Here is a 22,947-nt window from a genome sequence, read left to right on the forward strand (position 1 = left end):
ACCATGCTCATGGATAGGAAGAATCAATATCGTGAAAATGGCCATACTGCCCAAGGTGATTTATAGATTCAATGCCATCCCCATCAAGCTACCAATGACTTTCTTCACAGAATTGGAAAAAACGGCTTTAAAGTTCATATGGAACCAAAAAAGAGCCCGCATTGCCAAGACAATCCTAAGTCAAAAGGACAAAGCTGGAGGCGTCACGCTACCTGACTTCAAACTATACTACAAGGCTACAGTAACCAAAACAGCATGGTACTGGTACCACAACAGAGATATAGACCAATGGAACAGAACAGAGTCCTCAGAAATAATACCACACATCTACAGCCATCTGATCTTTGACAAACCTGAGACAAACAAGAAATGGGGAAAGGATTCCCTATTTAATAAATGGTGCTGGGAAAATTGGCTAGCCATAAGTAGAAAGCTGAAACTGGATCCTTTCCTTACCCCTTATACGAAAATTAATTCAAGATGGATTAGAGACTTAAATGTTAGACCTAATACCATAAAAACCCTAGAAGAAAATCTAGGTAGTACCATTCAGGACATAGGCATGGGCAAGGACTTCATGTCTAAAACACCAAAAGCAACGGCAGCAAAAGCAAAATTGACACATGGGATCTAATTAAACTAAAGAGCTTTTGCACAGCCAAAGAAACTACCATCAGAGTGAACAGGCAACCTACAGAATGGGAAAAAATTTTTGCAACCTACTCATCTGACAAAGGGCTAATATCCAGAATCTACCAAGAACTCAAACAAATATACAAGAAAAAAGCAAACAACCCCATCAAAAAGTGGGGAAAGGATATGAACAGACATTTCTCAAAAGAAGACATCCATACAGCCAACAGACACATGAAAAAATGCTCATCATCACTCGCCATCAGAGAAATGCAAATCAAAACCACAATGAGATACCATCTCACACCAGTTAGAATGGCAATCATTAAGAAGTCAGGAAACAACAGGTGTTGGAGAGGATGTGGAGAAATAGGAACACTTTTACACTGTTGGTGGGATTGTAAACTAGTTCAACCATTATGGAAAACAGTATGGCGATTCCTCAAGGATCTAGAACTAGATGTACCATATGACCCAGCCATCCCACTACTGGGTATATACCCAAAGGATTATAAATTACTCTACTACAAAGACACATGCACACGTTTGTTTATTGCGGCACTATTCACAATAGCAAAGACTTGGAATCAACCCAAATGTCCATCTGTGACAGACTGGATTAAGAAAATGTGGCACATATACACCATGGAGTACTATGCAGCCATCAAAAAGGATGAGTTTGCGTCCTTTGTAGGGACATGGATGCAGCTGGAAACCATCATTCTTAGCAAACTATCACAAGAAGAGAAACCAAACACCGCATGTTCTCACTCATAGGTGGGAACTGAACAATGAGATCACTTGGACTCGGGAAGGGGAACATCACACACTGGGGCCTATCATGGGGAGGGGGGAGGAGGGAGGGATTGCATTGGGGAGTTATACATGATATAAACGTCATGCACATGTACCCTAGAACTAAAGTATAATTAAAAAAAAAAAAAAAAAAAGGAGAATGAGCTATTAATTTTCTACTTTAAGTCAGATATGAGTGCTATAAATTTAAGGGTCACCACTAAAAGAACAGAAATCAAATATAACTTGCAAGTGGTCAAGGTTAAAAAATAAGAATCACATACTACATATAACAACTTGAAATTAATCTAAATGTATAGCTTTAAATTGTGTATTAAAAAAGTAAGATTAAGCTTCCTGGGTTAAGCATTCAACTCAAAAAGTTGGAAAAACAATATATTTACAAAAGTGGAAAGAAGGATTAAGAAAATAATTGAAATGGAAACTTTGAGAGTATTATCTAAAGCAAAAATATGATTCTTTGAACAGACCAATAAAATACAAAATCTCCGAAAAGATTAGGTAAGAAAAATACACAATATTAGAAATTTAAAAATACAGTATCAGCATTGTACAGATACAGCAGAGAACAAAAACCTATATATACTTTTGCATATATAGCTATCCTTAAACGCTCACATAACTCTTACACCTCTATACTATTAAACTGGAAACACTAGAAGTGACACTTCTAGAATACTATAATTATTAGAATTGACAAAAGAAAAAAATAGAAAACTTAAAAATACCTATAACCATTAAAGAAATGCTATCAGTGGTTAAAAATCTATCCACTAAAAAGCACCAGGTCCAGAAGTTTTAAAGACAAGTTCTATCAAACCTTTAAGAACCCAATACCGATTGTTTGAGATGTAAAAATGATTAAAACACCCCAACTTAATTTATCAAATATAATTTTATCATAAAACTATGTGAGGATGGCTAGAAAAATTATAAAATAATCCAATAATGAATGTATGTGTCTAAAAGTCTTAAACAAAGGATAGAAAACTCAATCTAACAATGTATAAAAATACCATATTTGATGACCAACAGAGGCTATGGTCAAGAATGGAAGGAAGTTTAAATATGAGAATATCTGTAATGTTATCCATGACATTAACAGACTAAAATCAAAAACATATGATCAACTGGACAGATGCAGAAAAAAAGCATTCAATGAAATTCAACACCTATGAATGATAACAAGCTTTAGCAAACTAGAAAAGTAAGCACTTTAATCTATGACTAAGTTATATTTTTAGATCCTGTATCAGTCAAGGTGGGTGATACCAAAGTAATAAATAACTCCCAAATTTCGGAAACTTAACATGTAAAAGATGATGTCTTCTTCACACTACATGTTCCATGGAGCAGCGGGAGGTTCTGCTTATTCTGGTAACTCAGGGACTTAGGCTGATACATTCTTCCATAATCAGCAGAGCATTGAGATGGGAATAGGGACATTTCTAAAGCATCTTCCTAAAGTGACATATGTCAACTATACTCATCTTCACTGGCTAAAGCAACTCCTTCACCATATTTCCTTGTCAACCATGACAAAAATTTCTGTAGTTTGTAAGCTACTTCAGTTTATGATATTTCGTTAAAGCAGCCCAAATGGATTAAGACAATATTTCTGCACTTTTGGTTGCTCCTAAAGAGAAATATAAATATAGAATATTTAGCCATTATTACTTTTAAATTTTTGTCAACCTCTAGTCTTTTTCCTAAATCACTGTCATTTAAAAATATTTCCCATTTTAGTCTGATTTCTGAGTATTACTTTGCAAATGGAAGCCTGAAGAAAAAACAATAATTTGCCAAGAGACCATTAATATCCATGGTTCCAAATGTTATGATGATGTCTTTTGCCAGGAGTTCATTTCTAAAATATTTACATTCTGTGCTTTTTTAAAAACCATTTTTCCAGGTTAGATAACACAAGATAAAATTAGTGCATTGTATTTAAACAATACTAAATGTAAAATTAATGATAACTGGCAGAAATAATGAAAAATCATGAGTAAAAGTCAATATTTTAGTCTTTGCATCACTGAAATCAATCAAAATCTGAAATTTCCACTGTGCCTTTTTTTCTTTTAGAGATTTACTCTTACTGTTACTAAAATTAGGAGTAGTCGAAAAATCCAGATGATGATATATAAGACAGACAGAATCTAGGTCATTCTATCATTGGCTCTAGATCTGCAACACTCATAGCAGACGTTCTTATGTAAAGAAAGCAAATATACAGAATTAAGATAGCAAGGAAGCCAATGTACTTAGTAAGAACATGCCGTTTTTAGAATTTTTGCTAATGATGATTACATTTTAAAGTCTTCCTAGAGTTTCACTAGATACAGCATTACTCATTTCCTGTCTTTAAGAAGTATTCAATATCACTGAGGTATGCAAAGAGGACACTATAAGTAGTTCATGACCAAAGATTTCAAGATTCATTCATAAACTTTTTTAGATATTCCACTCTACCTAAGGAAGATAAAATTTTGTAATACAAATGTATTCCAAACAAATCTATAAAAGTGAACTTATGAATAAAAAAGTTAAGTTAGTTGTATACTGCTTTTGATAAAATAAACCAAGGCTCAGTTTATACTTCACAAGCAGATGATTATTTTTCAACATTGGAAGTAAATTAATTTCCATAGTCTACGTGAAAAAATTTAAATGACAGTAAGATATTCTGACCAAGAAAATTTATTACAAAATTAATGCTTACCATATATGGCTTCATTTGGATGAGAGCAAGAAATGAGCCATTTATTGATTTATTATTAGCAAAGCACAAGACAAGGCGTGAGCTATAGTAGAAACAGAAAAAATCATGACCTCTGAGAAAGGTGGTAGTCAAGAGTTTCAAAAGAGTCAAGAGTTAATCCTGTGGATAAAGTATAAAAATTATAGTAAATGAAAGTAATTTGTATCAAGAGAAACTCCCAATGAAATTAAATGCCTAAGAGGTGCCTGCAATGTACTGATGAATAGCATGTAATTAAGACAAGAGCACATTTTGTGCTCTCACATGCCCTGGAAACACTCTGAACTGCAGTCCTGATCGGCCCTCAGAGAGGTCCTGTGATGAAGAAATCAACAACTCCAAAGAGACAGAAATACTGGCATAGTAAATTAAAGTAGAAATGCCTTCAAACAATGTCTAGCCTCTGCTACTAAAGCTACTAGCCTCTGCTATGAAGATGTAAAATACAGCTGGAATTCTTTGGTCATTTATTCTTCTTCCCAAGAATAACTAATGAGTTGTAGCTAGTTTTGTATGCGTGTATAAAAAATGTCCGGTTTTTGTCTTGTTGCTAGAAAAAAGACACTGCATCTACTGCTGCTGAGGAGTTCTTTGAAATACCTGAAGTACTGCACAGAGTAAACAGGAGCTTTTCCAGCTCCTAGAACGCTCTTTATATGGCTTGCTCCTCATCCTTTGAGTTTCAGTTCAAATGTCACTTTCTTGGAGGTACTTATCCCGACCATTTTTCCTAAAGTAGATCTTTCTGTGTACTTTCTTATTGCGGGTTGAGCATCCCAAATCCAACGATCAGAATTCTGAAATGCTCTAAAATCTGAAACTTTTTGAACGCCAACATGATGCTCAAAGGAAATGCTCACTGGAGCATTTTGAATTTCAGATTTTCAGATTCAGGATGCTCAGCTGGTGTGTGTGTGTGTGTGTGTGTGTGTGTGTGTGTGTGTGTGTAATGCAAATATTCCAAAATCTAAAAAAGTCTAAACCATGCAACATCTTTGGTACCAAGCATTTCAAATAGGGATACTCAACCTATGCTCTGTGCACTTACTTCTTAACACTCACTTTGTTATTTTTTCTAAGAAACCTGCTTTTCTTTCCTGGCTCCATACCAGAATGCAAACTTCATGAAGACAAGAGATTTTATCTGCCTTGATAACTGAAAATATTCTCAGCAACTTCAGTTGGCACATAGTGGGCTCTAATAAATATCTGTCAAATGAATGAATTTGCCAAATATAAAGAAAACATTAAAAATATGTTTTCTATGTACACAATCATGAACACATGAATGAATGAATATGTCAGAGGAAAGCATTTATGATATTTTCTTTACCTTGAGGTCTACATGGTATAAATTCCAATTGTGGTTCACATCCTTAACAATTTGTAGTTGAACCAAATACTCATCAGTAACCATCTTCAACCAGATTTCTTCAGCTGTGACCTCTGACAGAGGCTCAGTAACAAACTGCTTACCTCCTCCCTAGGAAACTAACGATGTCCTCTAAAGGCTACATATGAAATTAGCATGTTCAATAAATATTCACTGAACATTAAATATTCTTGAATGTTTGAAGCTCATTATGAATGAATCACACTCCCCCCAAATAATATCCTTGACTTAGATTACCTTCATGGTCTATATTTGCTTAAAATATATCCCTTAAAACATCAGTTCCCAACCTTTTGAGCACCAGAGACTGGTTTTGTGGAAGACAATTTTTCCATGAACAGGGCGAGGGGAAGGTATGGTAGTGCAAGGAGGAGATGGTTTCAGGATGAAACTGTTCTACCTCGGATCTCAAGTCATTAGATTCTCATAAGGAGGGCACAACCTAGATCCCTCACATGCGCAGTTCACAATTGGGTCTGCACTCCTATGAGAATCTAATACCACTGCTGATCTGACAGGAGGTGGAGCTCAGGCGGTAATCCTCTAGCCCCTGTTCACCTCCTGCTGTGTGGCCCGTTCTTAACAGGCCACCTACAGGTACCGGTCTGTGGTCCAGGGCTCAGGAACCCTGCCTTAAAAGTAAACTAGGTTTTAGAACAATTATTCTAGATAAGTCAGAAAAATATGGAAATTTCAAGTAGGTTCAAAATGTTACTGACTTAGCAACATTATTCCTGCTGCTAAACACACAGTAAGCAAACTATTGTTACTAAGTTCTACAGTATTAAGTATTTTGTTTGTATAATGCTTGTGGCAACCCTATGAAATGGGTTAGCATTGTTATCCTCATTTTACCAATAAGAAACCTGGGGCACAAGAGGTTAAATGACATGCCTATAGTCTCAGCCAGCAAATGGTAAAGCTGAAATTCAAACCCAGGCAGTCTGATTCCAGGTTGTGTGCTATTAATCATCAATTTACCCAGTGCTATTCTAAGATGCCTGCCTGCAAATGTATTGTTACCAGTACATGACCAGGTTAAGCACAAAAATTTAGATTGTTCAGAAACTTATATACCAATTTGACATTGCTGTAACATCCAAGTATGTGATCACTGGGCTCATGTCATTGGGCAGGGTGATTGGGGTTGTCAAAGGCCTATGGTGAGTGGCATATGACCCTAACTATGTACTGGCACTATGTACAGTCAGTTGAATGACATATTGCTCAGAAAAATAAGAAATTAAAATGAAAGAAAAAAACCTCACCTGGTTCTTCAAATGGTTTGAGGAGTCCTAGTCTACACTAATCTCATTTGAATTGTCAGAAGATCTTCATATCTCGGGGGAAAAGAATGCTGGAGTGTCACATTTTGCCTGCCTCCATCAGACAACAAATACAAAAATAATTTTGAAATTTGTTCCAAATTTACATTTATAAATTTAGTACATATTTTAATGAAGACATTATATAAAAACATTTGACTATGTAATACATAAATAATTTGTTGCTCTTACTGCATGAAAATATAATGCTTAGTCATGTAAGGTATGTAAAAAATATCTACATAAATATCCATCCAGAACTGGAAATTTTCAGTTTTATCCAAAAAAAGGGGAAAGCTTATTTTAAAATAAAAATAGATACATAATTTACATTTTAATTTGTAAAACACCCCTGTCCCTCAAAAACAAATTTCAAGAATCTAACTCCTTGTTTTGGCTTTAAAATGATTTGGAAAGTGATTTAAATCAGATCAGGAGCTACAAAGGAGAAAAACGTGGGGAGTACTTTTCCATTTGAGGAATTCAAACTGTTTCTAAAATAGAATAGTAGTATTGAATATATCCAACATTATGGAGGAAAAAATGAAATAGTCCACATATATTTTCTACATAAATGATGCATATTCCCTCTCTTTTTAATAGAATGCTTCCTAAAATGCAGTACATATTTCTTTTTTTGTAAATGCATTACAAACTTCTTTGTAAAAAGAGCATTCTGCCCATGATTCAGAAAACTTTCAGCAAAGCCTGTAAACTCTGAAGCAGGAAACCAGCACAGTGTGATTGACTGAAATACAAAACGCTGTTTACCCCTAGTTCTGGCCTCTTCTCCAGTTATCTTCATGGTGAATTTATTTTTTTAAAAAATTTCCAACTTTTAAGTTCAGGGTTACATGTGCAGAATGCGTGTTTGTTACATAGGTAAATGTGTGCCATGGTGGTTTGCTGCACAGAACATCCCATCACCTAGGTATTAAGCCCAGCATCCATTAGCTATTCTTCCTGATGTTCTCCCTCCTCCCATTCCCCACCCTCCAACAGGCCCTAGTGTGTGTTGTTCCCTTCCATGTGTCCATGTGTTCTCATCATTCAGCTCCCACTTATAAATGTGAACATGTGGTATTTGGTTTTCTGTTCCTACACTAGTTTGCCGAGGATAATGGCTTCCAGCTACATCCATGTCCCTGGAAAGGACATGATCTTGTTCCTTTTTTACAGCTGCACAGTATTCCATGGTGAATATGTACCATATTTTCTTTATCCAGTCTATCAATGATGGGCATTTGGGTTGATTCCATGTCTTTGTTATTGTGAATAGTGCTGCAATAAGCATACATGTGCACATATGTTTGTGATAGAATGATTTATATTCCTTTGGGTATTTACCCAGTAATGGGATTACTGGGTCAAATGGTATTTCTGCCTCTAGGTCTTTGAGGAATCATGACACTGTCTTCCACAATCGTTGAACTAACTTATAGCCGCTTCATGGTGAATTTCCAAAGAGACACTTTCATCTGCCTCAATCATCCTTTCCCTTTCTTGCCTTTCCATTAAAATAAAAATCTATCTTCCTAGGTAACTATAGAGAGGGAAGAACTACAGAGAAAAGAAACACACATGCACACAAACACATGTATACACTGCAAGCTCAGCACACACTGAGCTTAAATGACTCACAATTCCAAGTCAATGGACTTCGCATTTTCTTAAAGCCTGCAGTGCTCTCATTGCTCACAGGCCTTTTTCTGCCTGCTTCTGAGATTCATTACAGATGGCTAAGGCTGGAAGTATGACGGCTGGATAAGTGGGGCATTACTTGATCTTCTATCATTCTGATAAGAATTCTATGAGGCAGAGAAAAGGCATATGCCGTTATCCTCATTTTTTTTTTTTAATGGGGAAACTGCAGCACACAAAGAAAGTTAAGTAACCTGCCCATGGCACCAAGCTAATTGGTGTTAGAGAATTCAGGTCTTTAAAACTGTGTTCTTCTCCTCACCAGATAACGATAATGCTTTCCCCCTTCCCCCAGTCTTTCCCACACTTGTTATCCAAGTACAATATATATCCAAATTGTATTTTATGCATTTCTAGACACCTCCAATCATCAAATTATAATTTCCTATTATGTTTTATTTGAAATGTTAAATAGCTTTTAAAATGATATCCATAAATCTTTCAAACATGCAATTAGCAGGAAGAGGAGAGAAAGGATGATTGGAAATAAAAAATAAGAACAGTTTCAATGACTTTACTTGGGTAAAGAACCAAAAGATTTAAAAAAACAAAAAGCAAAACCAACAATTCCAGCAGGTGGGGGAAGAGGGTTCTTTGTGACAGTGTTTTGCCTCTTTGCCTCCTTATGCAGTAGGGGGAGCTATGGTACTATTCGTTAAGGTTACAGGAAGACAACAAGTCTGAAAAAATAATACAATTCGCTCCGAGGATATCCATTTTCTTTTGCATTTTCAGATGGTTCTTTACTGTTTTGGAAACATTTTCCCTCCATGTCCTGAGAACCTCAGGCTGCACTACCCATATCCCTTTTTCTCTGGAATGACAGAGGGTTACCACCTTAGCTGTACATCCTTATGATGCCATTTTGACAAAGATATTAGGAGATACAGTTGCACAAAGCAGCCTGCCTTCCTCTGCCCCATCACTCGATAGGTTTCCTCCATAATTTATCAAATCTATTTTTTAGCCCAAAATCAGGACTCTCCTGCAACTGAAAAATTCCCAGAACGACCACTGGCACATGTCTTTACATTTTCAGTTGTAATCCATCAGAAATGATGGTCAATAATCTCTCACTTAAAAAAACACTATTTGTAGAAATTTTAAAAAATTTATTCAAATAATAAGAAATTAAAATGTTTCCAAAAGTAGTCTAAGTAATCAATTTTGAGTAGGAAAAAAAACATTTTTAAGAGTTTATAGGAATCAAAGAAGTTCATCCTTATATAGGGCTGCATCTAACATTACTGTGAAGATTAATTTTTTTGTTTCAACTGAATGGGCTCTTGGGTCCCCAGAGATTTGGTTAAACATTATTTTGAGTATGTTTGTGAAGGTCTTTTTGGCCGAGATTAACATATGAATCATCAGACTGAGTGAAGTAAATTGCCCCCCAAATGTGGTTAGGTCTCATCCAATCAATTGCAGCCCTGAATAGAATAAAATGGTGGAGTAAGGGAGAATTTGCTCTGTCTGTCTTTTGGTTGGAACATAGGTCACTTGCCCTGGGAGTCTTCCAACTTGGACTGGAGCTTATACCATCGACTTTTCCAGTTGTCAGGCCTTCAGACTCAACCTAGAACTATACTATTGGCTCTCCTGACCTTTCAGCTTACCAGTAGGTCATGGGACTTCTCAGCCTCCATGACCACATGAGCCAATTCTGTATAATAAATCTATCTATCTATCTATCTATCTATATCTATCTATCTATCTTTCTTTCTTTTGTTTCTGTTGCTCTGGAGAGCCCAGATTAATATAATTACTAATTTCATGTTAAATTGCTTTGATATAAATGAAGCAAAAAAAAAAGTGTTTACTTACAATATTCCCTTCTAGGTAACAACACCATAATTGGGTTTTCTAGTAAACAACAGGCATAGTTTCCAAACTTATTTATGTAAATAAATCTCACCTGTAATAACCATAATTAGTTTTATATATTGGACTACAAATAGATGCTAACATGGTAGCAAAAGAAAATGAGGATATCACCTCTGTGTCTTCCTGATATCTGGGAAAGCCCACTCTAGGCTTCACGTGACAACCCACATGGCTGTCTTTATCTACTCTACCTACCAGAAAAATATTCAAAACCTTTACAGAAAAAACAGCTGTAATTTACCTTGTTTGTAACTTTTAAGATACAGAAAGATTACAAATAGATGTATAATGTATGACATACACACAACTTCAAATCCACAAACTTCGTTATTTGCTTCCTCTTAGTAAGTTCCTTTACATAGAGAGCCTTTTCAGGTCAGAGTATGTAAACAAATTTACTGACTGCCTACTATATCCTGGGCCAGGGAAACAAAAAGTGTGCTATGTGAACTGTTTATTGCTGATCTACAAAGAAAAAAAGAAGCTAGAGCTGGAATGTAAATTAAATTTATCAATAAGCACACATTTTTTTCCTAGCAAGAATTTTCCAAAGAAGGAAAGAGAGTGCTGATTTATATTGTGGCCCAAGTTCCTTATCTCACTGTAATAGCCACTTTGAGTAGCATTGTTCTAGGTAATTCTAGATGCTTTTGAGACAGCCAGGTGGGAAGGGGTCCCCGGAAAAACTCCAACAGGCCTGCCCACTGGGAACAGTGCACACTGGTGTAGAGCCACAGAGGTTTGCACCTTTTGCAGTGGGGAGGAGCCTGGCCCCTCCTCTTCCTGTGTGGAATCTGGGATTCAAGCTGTGGTGGGAAGCACTCCAGGAGGGACTCTGGCTTTGTGGAGGATTCCTGTTTCCCCTTTTCACCCCAAAAACTCCTGCTTTACTCACCCTTCAAACTTTCTGTGAGCCTAAATTTTCATGTCTGTGGGACAGACAAGGACGCTGTCTTTAGCTGAACTAAAGAAAAGTCCTGCAATACTTTCAGATGTATTATTTTGTTATTTACAATGGCTAACATTTATTTAATTCTATGTGCCCAATACTTGTGCTAACTCATTTAAACCTCATTAAAAAACTTGTAAAATAAGTACTATTATTATCTCTACCCTATAGATAAGAAAAATGGAAGCACAAATTTTAAACACAATAAGTAGTGAGCTGGGATCTGGCAATAGAACATGCTCTTACCACTTCACTATACCGCCTCCTTTGAAATCTGAATCCTCATGACAATTCAGTGAGGAAAACAATGTTGCCATTTAATAGTTGAGAGACAACACCGCTAGATTGTTAGCTTCCCAAAGAGAAAGGCTGTATCTAATTCATTCTGCATATTCTCTCTAGAAGCCTCTAATGATGGCCTCAAGCTCATAAGCATTGTAGAGAAATGCAGAAGTATCATGAAACAAGGACTTCTACTCTCAGGAAGCTCATAACCTCACGTTAGAGATACTACCAAGTACAAAGTGGAAGGGCTGCCCTGCCCTGGGCTTGGAAGAATGAATGCAAGGATCAAAAAATTGTTTTAAGGACTTACCCTAACCTCTAAGCCTTGAAAGTAAACGGGTCTAGTGTTGTAAGATTGGAAATGCCCACATGTCTTATTCTACCATTTGTACACTAATGAGATACAGGAAGAGGGACAAATAAGTAACTCTCGATAGCAACGTACAGACTGTAGGGTCTGTCTTCTGCCTTGGGGAGTGGGTATAGAGGGGTCCAGCAAAGAATTAGATAAATAAGATCCCATAGAACGCAAGGTCAAGATACCATGTAAATTTATCCCTCTCCAAAAGTGGGATTAAGAGCTTCAGAGTCCACAGTTGGTCTTCCATAGAGTTGGCCTCTGTGATTTGAATAAAGTGATCAAAAGCACTAGCCCAAGCTTGAAGTTTATTGTAACCAAAGTCTTTGGACTTCGGTAACTGTGAGGTAGATAGCTGTCTAAGGGCAAGTCCTTCAAGGTCATGGCAGATTCTGCAGAAGTGGTAGAGACTGCAGTGGCAGCAGTGAAATAAGCTCATTAAGTTTAGGAGGAGCCCTCCCAATATGTGTTTTCTGGAGTAGTAAAAGATTAGGAGCAAAGATTCTGAAGTCTCACAGGTCTAGTTTAAATGCCCATTTTGTTCCTTGTAAACTGTATATAACTGTGGAGAATTTAGCTATCCTCTGTAAGCCTAAGTTTACTCATTTGTAAATGGGTGATAATAATATCAAACTCATGGTATTAAACTATATGACACCCAAACAGTACTTAGCATAGAACATGGCATAGACTTAATAAAACAACTGATACTTTACTGAGTCCTTACCATGCGCCAGGAACCCTTTTAAGCTCTCATGCCTATTAACTAATTTATACTTCACTATATTCCTATGAGGCAGCATAGTGGACTACATTATCACAAATAGCCACTGCTCCTATCTTTGTGGGAGGAGGATATAGCTCCACCCTGTGACTCTAGGGTAAGTCATGTGATGGACATTAGGCAGTGGAACTGGGCAGACGTGACTCAACAGAAACTCTAAGAAGCACCCAGAGGTCTCATCACAATACTGACCCTGATGATGACGTGTCCCAGAAACAGGAGCTACTCTTCACTCTGCACCATAGAATGAAAAAGAACAAAGCAGCCTACCTATTGCCCACATGTCATGAGCAAGAAATAAATGTTAGTCATGAAAAACTATGGAGTCTTGTGGATTATTTGGTATTATCACTAAACTCATTTTCTGTGGAACAAATTAAGGCACCCAGAGGTTAAGTCCTTTGTCCAAACTCACACAGCTGGTGGCCAGTTAAACTCCAAACTCCTGTACATTAACCTTTCTTACCATCATCTTCACTGATGAGGACTCAGACACCTAGGGGAAGTTTATTAGCAGACAGACATGAGAGGGAGATCCAGTGATGCTAGAGGAAGAGAAGAAAGCAGATCAGCAGTCCTGGTATTTGAATGTGATAGAGCTCTGCAGATCTGGAAGTATGGTATGGTAAGAGTGGATGTTAGCGTGAACACACAGATTATGGGAGACTTGAACAAGGTCAGTGGAACATATGCTTTATGTGGTGGAAAATTAGAAGCCAGTCTGGGAGGCCAGGCAAGAGGCCATAAGACAAACGGGCAGCCAAATGGCCTTGAAAAACACCGACTAGAGATAGCAGCAAGGAGACCATTCCAGGCTTCAGACAAGGAGCTAAGATAGGGTAGGGACAGTGGCAGTGTCAACAGAGGCCCACTGAGTAACAGGAGACCTTCAGTGACTATCTGAATATAACAAGAGTCACATATCCACTCATGCTTGTTAAACGAAAGGAGTGATGCATAGACAAAGAATCAAGCCTAAAGAATCAAGCCTGGGACAACTAATACAATAATGATGGTATCCAGGCCTGGGAGTTATAGATCTTGCACAATTAAATGGACTCTTGGCCCTCTCATTGGACGAATCACTAGAGCTGACTCAAAAAGGGTCTTAATAGATCTTAACAGGACTTCAGGGATTGCACCTGATGGTAGTTGGCAATTGACACACTAGAAAATACAGTTTCAACTCTGAAAATTTAGTACAGAAATACTACATGTGAATTTTCTTCCTTTGCTCTTTTGCAGTATATGCTATTTACTGTTGCCATGAAAATCGTCAGAGCCAAAATGGAGTCACTAAAGTAAAAAAAAAAGAAAGAAAGAAAGAAAAAAAACCAACAGAGCACGGGAAGGCCACAAAGAGAGGGTTCTTATGCTTGTATGCCTCACAATTCACATCCTTCACAGGATGTGAAGAACACCACAGGAGGTTTTGTCCCAGGGACCAGAGTAGAGTGTGTTCCCCTCCACAAACAGGAAGGCCCATTTGGAGAGTTTCTGGAGCAGAAACTTCAAGAGGTACCAACTGAGTTGATATTTAGGTGAATAATACACGAAAAATATCACAGTTTGGAACTCAAATTAAGATCACTGACTAGAAATTCAACCATAAAAAGACATCACCCAGTGAGAAAGTGTAAAAGAAAACTTGATAGGGGAAAAAAAAAGGAAAATGGATTTAAATTAAATGATGAAAAATAAGAATTAACCTATTAATTCCAAGAAGCTTAAAAAAATTTAAATGTTACTAAAATAAGGTGCATATTGGAATTAAAGCAATAAGAGTTAGTAAAGAGAGCAAATTCAAAGAGCTGAAGCCTGCCAAAGGGAAAGAGACCTAAGAGATTTAAATCAATGGTAAAATAACACACATTGTAAATTATAATTTATGTACTTAATTTCTATACTTAATCCTTGAAGATTCTTTGATACTACTATAAAAATATGAGGCCTGATAGACTGCCTCTATAGGACTATATAGATCACCAAGAAGGCATACCACTAGAGGAATGGGGGTGGTAATCTTATGCTTAGGAGTTTGGCCTTTGAAACAGACAGACTCTTTTTCCTTTCCCCCCTCCCCCTCCCCTTTCCCTTCCTCCTTCCCCTCCCCTTCCCCTTCTCCCTTCCCTTCCCTCCCCTCCCCTCCCCCCCTTCTCCCTTCTCCCTTCCCTTCCCTTCTCCTCTCTTTTTTTTTTTTGATGGAGTTTTGCTCTTATTGCCCAGGCTGGAGTGCAATGGCTCAATCTCAGCTCACTCCAACCTCTGCCTCCCAGGTTCAAGTGATTCTCCTGCCTCAGCCTCCTGAATAGCTGGGATTACAGGCATGTGCCACCACGTCTGGCTAATTTTGTATTTTTAGTAGAGATGGGGTTTCTCCATGTTGGTCAGGCTGGTCTCGAACTCCCGACCTCAGGTGATCCGCCTGCCTTGGCCTCCCAAAGTGCTGGGATTACAGGTGTGAGCCACTGCGCCCAGCCCAGACAGCTGTTTTCTAATCTGGCAAAAGCAGGGAATTAGCCAGGCAACAGACTGATTAGGGTGGCCTCAGGGAAGAGAGGGAAATACTTGATGTTACTACAGTAATCAGGGGGTTTCCTGGGCTCTCTGCCAATTGGTGTGGCTTCAGGGGAAGGATAAAAAGGTGACATGAGGTAAAGAAGATATTCCAAAACTGAGACATTCTAAGTTGAAAAAGTGAACTATTAAACAAAAATGTAAGTAACTTTTGGCATTCTTTAATATCTGGTATCTACTAAAATGCCGTGTGATTGGCCACCATCTTAATCGTTTACCTAAGAGGCAAGATCGTGAAGTTAAAAAGTCCATGGATTGTCAGAGCCTGACAGAACTGAGTTGGGGGTCCCAGCTCTGTTAACCCACTGACAAGCCTTCACAACGTTACTCACAGAGCCTCAGTTTCCTCATCTACAAAATAGAACCACGGGGAATAAATACCTCTTACTCCCAGTAGTTGAGAATATACTAAGATAAGTGTCTGGCACACACCCATGCTGAATAATTAGCTTCCTTCCTAAGGGATACATGATCCCACCTTAAGGAACATATCTCCAATTTCTAAACAAAAATCATTTGGAAAAACTGATGCTTCTAAATGGCATAAGCAAAATGGCTTTATGCAAGCAAAGCCAGTAGAAGTATTTTTAAATGTGAAAACATCTACAAAACATCTATTCAGTAACTTACATATTAAGAACTATCACTGATGATACTACCGTTTTGATTTTTTTTTTTTTTTTTTGAGACGGAGTCTCGCTCTGTCACCCAGGCTGGAGTGCTGTGGCCGGATCTCAGCTCACTGCAAGCTCCGCCTCCCGGGTTCACGCCATTCTCCTGCCTCAGCCTCCCGGGTAGCTGGGACTACAGGTGCCGCCACCTCACCCGGCTAGTTTTTTGTAGTTTTTAGTAGAGACGGGGTTTCACCGTGTTAGCCAGGATACCATTTTGATTTTTAAAACTATCCATGTAGGCCAGGCGCGGTGGCTCAAGCCTGTAATCCCAGCACTTTGGGAGGCCGAGACGGGCGGATCACGAGGTCAGGAGATTGAGACCATCCCGGCTAACACGGTGAAACCCCGTCTCTACTAAAAAAAAATACAAAAAACTAGCCGGGCGAGGTGGCGGGCGCCTGTAGTCCCAGCTACTCCAGAGGCTGAGGCAGGAGAATGGCGTGAATCCGGGAGGCGGAGCTCGCAGTGAGCTGAGATCCGGCCACTGCACTCCAGCCCGGGCGACAGGGCGAGACTCCGTCTCAAAAAAAAAAAAAAAAAAAAAAAAAACTATCCATGTATACCCTGGTCATCATAACAAAAAGAAAATACAAGTTACTCACAAATTAGCATTGCAGAAAGTGCTAAATCTTATGTTCTATTATTCTTTCTCTCAACCACAAATCTGATCTGATATGCCTGGTGTTATTGCCAAGTGCAGCAAAGGATGCCAAATCAGTGTTCTCAGGCTTATCAATGAGGATTGGTTCTATTTTTCTCCAACTTTCTTCCTCATTCAAGGAGATGTTATTTTAAGTATATATGAAAAAGAGAGCATTTGTGACCTTCTTTTAACAAGAACTAGTATTTGTCTAGCTTAAAAAGCACTTCTTATCATCAAACTTATCCTCACATTAAGGAGGTATTTTCATTTTTTCCTTTTATATCTAAAGAAACTGAGGCTCCCAGAAAATGAAGTCACTTGCCCAAGGTCTTTGTTAGTGACAGAGCTATAATGCATCCAAGATTTCTGACTGAATATCCAATGTTCTTCCCTAAAGTTATATGATGAATATAAAAGACTTATTTTATAAGCATTTCAAGAGTTACCAGAGGGGGAGAAATATACTGATTAATCACACTAAAAATGCAGCACCGAAGGGATGAAAAATTTGAAAGGCTTTAAAAATTATGAAATAGTGTAGATTCCACTCTCAGTCATCCAAAGGCAGATATTTGTTTTATACATTGTAACAACCTAGTTTCTTATTTATCTCTATTTTTTTTTTTTTAACAAGAGAACAGATAGAATGGGTGGATGGAGGGAATGAACTTTTGCCGCACGTCTATTAACCAGAAGCAACTTATTGGTGGTTGTAGGTGTTATGTAGCCTAATCTAAGAGATTCAGACACAGACTTAATATCTGACAAGTCAGATGTGCTTCAGAATAGCAAGTTACAGGCCGCTTTTAGGTGTGCTTTAGAAGAGCAAACTAAAGACTGCTTTTATAGTTGGATTATATTTATAGTACTATTCGTTACCTTTCTAAACCCAAAGTCAGATGTATGCCAAAACAATCCATAGGTATCCCAATAAAAGATCCAAGTTAAGAATATCAGAGATATAGGGTGCTTATATAAGTCTATACACAAACAGATGAAATATCAATTTACTAGGACAAAAGTCTAAAGACATCTGTTATCTGTTTTCCAGACATGACATGAAAATGGAACAACTGATGTAATTGCCTAAGTGACAGACTATGCCTGATAGTGGTAAAAATTGATCAATCCTGACTTTGCCACACTACAGCATTCCAGGAGAAGTTTGAAACTAACTTGCCGGAAGAAAGTAGAGGAACCTATAATGAAAACAACACACAGTACATACAAAAGGATGAAGATTTTCTAATTTCACTTTAATTTCCCCCAATTACTAAGGGCTCTTTTCAGACTTGCTTTTGTTTAAACTAAGTGCAGAAAGAGCTCTCCTAACAGACCCACTGGATTAATGGACACTCTTCTCTTTGTGAAACATACCTACTTTTGGTGCCCTTGGCTGTTCTCACCTCATAAATGTCTTGATAAAGTTACAGGATAGAGCTTTTACTGTAAATACTTTCAAATAGGGCAAACCTATGAATGAGGCCCTGATTTTTAGGACAAGGGGGTCAAACTACAAAGAGAAAGAACATAAACTCCATGAGAGCAGGGATCTTCATCTGTTTTGCTCACTGATGTATGTTAACAACCTGGATCAGTTCCTGATGTATAGCAGGTGCTCAGTAAATATCTGGTAAACAAGCAAAAGTCTGTAGTACCCAACCTGCATCTGAGGCACAGGAAGAAGGCTCTTCCTGCTTCCTGGAGGAAGCAAGAGACATATTTTTCAACCATAATCAAATGAGAATGAAAGTGTTTTATAAAATATAAAGTGACATACTAATTTAAGGAGTTATTACTATTATTAACATTAATTATTATGGTAAGATTTGTAATGCCCTCTAGCTTCTAGAGAGAAGGCTACTATAATGGAAAATGTTCCAGAGTCTCCAAGGAACCTCTGGCTTCGCACAGATTATCAATTAGAGGCCCACGTTCCAAATCTGCCTCTTGGATTTGGCCAAGTTATTATCTTTTAAAAAAATTACTTATCAACATCGAAAAATTAGAAAATATCATTAAAATTTTTAAATTTCTTGATTCTCTTGAGAAATCTGAAGATTTGGTAAATATGATCTGCTTTTTTACTTGGTAACAGCTGTGGCTGCACAGAGGCCCCCACCTCTTTAACCAGGGTACAAATTTTCCACTGCATAATCCCCACAGCTCTGTTTTGTTCATTTCCAATATCTGCCTAGTCCTCTGTAAACTTGTGATTTGAGCGTCCCCACATTAGTGGATACCAACCACAGAACGCTGTCTCCAACATCTTGTTCCAGGTCAGAGAATGTGCCTTATAACAATGAGATTCTTAAGTACCTATGTAACTAATCCCCTTTGGCTATAATGGTAGAATGGCTCTGATTTTTATCCCTCACTGTATTCATACATTTTGTCCTGTAATTTTGTAATGCCTTCTCCTTGGGCATGGTATTATTTCCTATTTTTTAACTTGGGGTATGGCCATGAACTTGCTTTGACCAACAGAATGAGGCAGAAGGGATGGTACGCCAGTTCTAAGTCCAGATCTCAAGAGACCTTGTGTGTTTTTGTTAATCCAGTTGTGTCTCTACCAATGCCATGGGAAGGGCCTTGGTGGCTTCTGTTTCCCTTGGCCTCAGCCCTAGAATGAAAACATGTGGAGCAGACCTTACCCCAAACCTCAGTGAGGAAGCAAGTCCAGCCACATGCATGGTTCAAGCCTATTTGCCTGGCCAGGCCTAGTAACTCCAACTTGCCCACAGATAAATGAGAAATAATACATAATACTTTTAAGCCACTGACTCTTGGAGTAGTTTGTTATGCAGGAAAAGCTAGCTGATACAGACAAGTTTCAGACAAAGTCACCTTACATAACACTATGTTCTGTGGTAAACACTACTCTCAGACATTATAATATACTTAAAGTGTACCATGGGTAAATTTTTCTGTCATATAATTTTTATATGAATTAAGCTTTCTGCTTATATTCATTTTATATCACTTTAGATAAACTAAAATGATGTGAATACTGGTAACATCTTGCTTAATATCCCACCCATATTTCTAGACAGACAATAACTGTTATAGAACTATCATTAGCTCTTATTGTCGTAAAAGTTTCAACATATTAATGTAATTAAATGTCTTCATCATCTGTTTCTTAATCTTCTTTGGTGGTCAACAGAGACTACATTATTTGTGAACTAATCAAATTTAAGTATTGATTACTTTCATTTCTAGATGAGGCTGAAAAGATAATATGAAGTAGTAAATCCTCATTTACAAAATATCCTAGATAAATAGAATTAGATGAAAACAAATGTGGTTTTCAGTGACTCAAATCTCTCATTTATTTAGGAAAGCTAAAACTAACACCTTATCATAATTTGGGCATACAGAGGAAGCAGGTAAATAATTCACAAGATGGAGTTACTTCTCAATGAAAAGTATTTTTTAAAATCCCTACATTTATATGTATTTTTATAAATATGTAATATACTGTGTGTATGTATATATACACACATTTACAGATGGAAGGAAGGATGGATGGATGGACGGGGAGGAGGGGAGAATAGGTTAGAATGCAGACAGTGGCAAAAGACTGCTACTGTCATCCTAGCAACCAGAATAAGCCAAGAAAACTATAAAATCATAACATTGAAAATCTATCCGAAGGAGATGGGTGGAAGATGGTGGCCAGGAGGCAGGGCTAATGTGCACCTCCCACTTGGAGAGACTGAACAATGTGTGGAGACTCACACCATGAACTTTTGTTCCAAGTACCACTGCAGGAATCTACCAGGAAAACTGGAAGAATTCACAGATTCTTTGAAGGAAGCAGCATGCTGCTGCAAATTCTGTGAGACAAGCAAAAAACTGTGAGTTCCCAAAGTGTGAGCTGGGGAATCCTGCCTCTGAACACACATTCCCACTGGGGAATCTGAAAATCCAGATTATGGGAGAAGGACTTAACCTTACCTAGAGCTAGAACAGATCTGGGGAGCTGAACGAAATATAAAAGTAGAACTAGCGGCAGGAAGAGCCTTGTAGGCACTCCTATTCTCCAGCTTGAGCCCAGGGAAGCCATCCCTGACAATGTCTCACAGAGGGCCTAGGGGAAGGCAGCCAGCAGAATTAGGGGTCACAAGATGAAAGAAGCTTCCAACTAAATTCTGTAATAGTTTCAACTGGGCACAAACTTTCTTGATCAGAATCTGGGTGGGAAGCAAATGGGAACTATTACAGATGCAAATCCAGGAGCCGCTGACATTGTAGTCTGACAGGGAGGGTCAAGGCCTGAAAGCCTTGCTTGCTTTCTCAGTACGGAAGCTTATGGCCTGGGGCAGGTCTGGGTTCTGTGAGCAGGCTGCCTGGATCTAAACTCAGTGCTGTTAGTGGGGCACTATGAGAGCGAGACTGGCCTCGCCAACTGCGTGGAGCTGGGTGAGGCCTTTCACTACCGGATGTCCCCCACTTCCCTGGGAAACCATACTGCACAGCAGAGGTAACCATACTTCCCTCTGGAACAAAACCCCATTGGCCTGAGAACCACCCCACACTCCCCAACAGTGGCTGTGGCAAGTCTCACCCAAGGAGAGTCTGAGCTCATACTCACCTAATCCTGCCCCCATCTGAAGGTACTCCTCTACTCACTCTGGTAGTCGAACACAAAAGACATAAACTCTTGGGAGCTTTGTGGCTCTGCCCATCACCTAAGAAACCAGAATACTTCCCCTGGCCAACTTAGAGTAAGCTTAGATCTCCCTTCTACTACTGCAGCTGGCGCTCTCTTGAAAGCGCCACCTCCTGGCTGGAGGCCAACCAACTCAAGCCATTGCAGCAACTCATGATGACAGAATAATCTGGCTCCCAGTGAGGAGAAAACAACAGCTATGGCTAACCAGAGGGTCTGAGTGTGCCCACGTGACAACTTCACTGCAAGCATAACCAGGATTTGAGAAAACCAGCACACTAAACATATCTACAACTAAGGACTCTCACAGAGTCTATATCACTGCCCTATTCCCTCCACCAGAGCAGGTGCTAGTATCATGGCTGGGAGACCTGAAGACAGATCATATCACAGGACTCTTTGCAGACATTCCCCAGCAGCAGGCTGGAGCCTGGTAGCCCTGCTGGGTGGCTAGACCCAGAAGGGCAATAACAATCACTGAAGCTCAGCTCTCAGGAAGCCCCATCCCTAGGGGAAGGGAGAGAGCACCCTATCAAGGAAAAATCCTATGGGACAAAAAAATCTGAACAGCAGGCCTTGGGTTTCGGATCTTTCCACTGGTGGGTAGTTTCTCATAGCAGAGAAACAATTGTAATGCTGGGTGCAATAGGGAAAGTCTGTACCTATATCCCAACAGACAGGCAGCCTCTGTGATCATGAAAGGCGTTAGAGAAAGGATCCTTGTTCCCCCCAACACTCCATTGCAGACACAGCTGGGGCTTCCCCCACAGAAACACTGGATGCACTTATAGACAGCCTTTCTGGAAAAATCCAGGGTGAGTGCAGCCCCACAGAAGAAGCACACCCCAGATTCAGGCCGACATGAGAGGCAGGGTCACAATTCCTCCCTACCTGGAACATCAACATTCCTACAGATGAAAAGAGATGCCTGTCTGATGCAAATAGCTAAAACACTAGGAGAGGAGCAAGGCTGTGAGGTGAACAGCTTTCCTGGTGACCTGGCATGGGAGCTCTGGTAGTTCCTACTCTTAACCCTGATAAAACCTCAGCACATCTAATTAAGAGCTTCGCCGGGCGCGGTGGCTCAAGCCTGTAATCCCAGCACTTTGGGAGGCCGAGACGGGCGGATCACGAGGTCAGGAGATCGAGACCATCCTGGCTAACACGGTGAAACCCCGTCTCTACTAAAAATACAAAAAACTAGCCGGGCGAGGTGGCGGGCGCCTGTAGTCCCAGCTACTCCAGAGGCTGAGGCAGGAGAATGGCGTAAAACCCGGGAGGCGGAGCTTGCAGTGAGCTGAGATCCGGCCACTGCATTCCAGCCCGGGCGAAAGAGCAAGACAGCAAGACTCTGTCTCAAAAAAAAAAAAAAAAAAAGAGCTTCCCCAGCCACACTCATCAAGGCTGGGACCTCAGCCCACCATTGAGTGTTACATCTACCCACCTGCCTTTGCCACAGCTGGTGCCTACCCAGGAATACCTTCCCTAC

The 22,947-nt window shown here is 39.1% G+C and overlaps 1 protein-coding gene and 1 long non-coding RNA gene across 6 annotated transcripts in view; one reads left to right on the forward strand and one right to left on the reverse strand.

Moving 5' to 3' along the window:
- CFAP20DC (CFAP20 domain containing) overlaps positions 1-22,947 on the reverse strand; it is a 320,674-nt gene that overhangs the window by 246,845 nt on the left and 50,882 nt on the right. The window contains exon 3 of one of the 5 annotated variants that reach the window (XM_033210294.1): positions 6,872-6,979. The exons of the other annotated variants lie outside the window; for them this stretch is intronic. The gene's annotated coding sequence lies outside the window, so the exon portion shown is untranslated. The remainder of the gene's footprint in view (positions 1-6,871; positions 6,980-22,947) is intronic. 5 annotated transcript variants of the gene reach the window in all.
- Positions 1-22,947, forward strand: part of LOC117083070 — a 220,275-nt gene that overhangs the window by 176,154 nt on the left and 21,174 nt on the right. The gene's annotated exons all lie outside the window — the stretch shown is intronic.

The sequence above is a fragment of the Trachypithecus francoisi genome, unplaced genomic scaffold, assembly GCF_009764315.1.
Source record: "Trachypithecus francoisi isolate TF-2019V2 unplaced genomic scaffold, Tfra_2.0 Lachesis_group0, whole genome shotgun sequence".
Lineage (NCBI taxonomy): Eukaryota > Metazoa > Chordata > Mammalia > Primates > Cercopithecidae > Trachypithecus > Trachypithecus francoisi.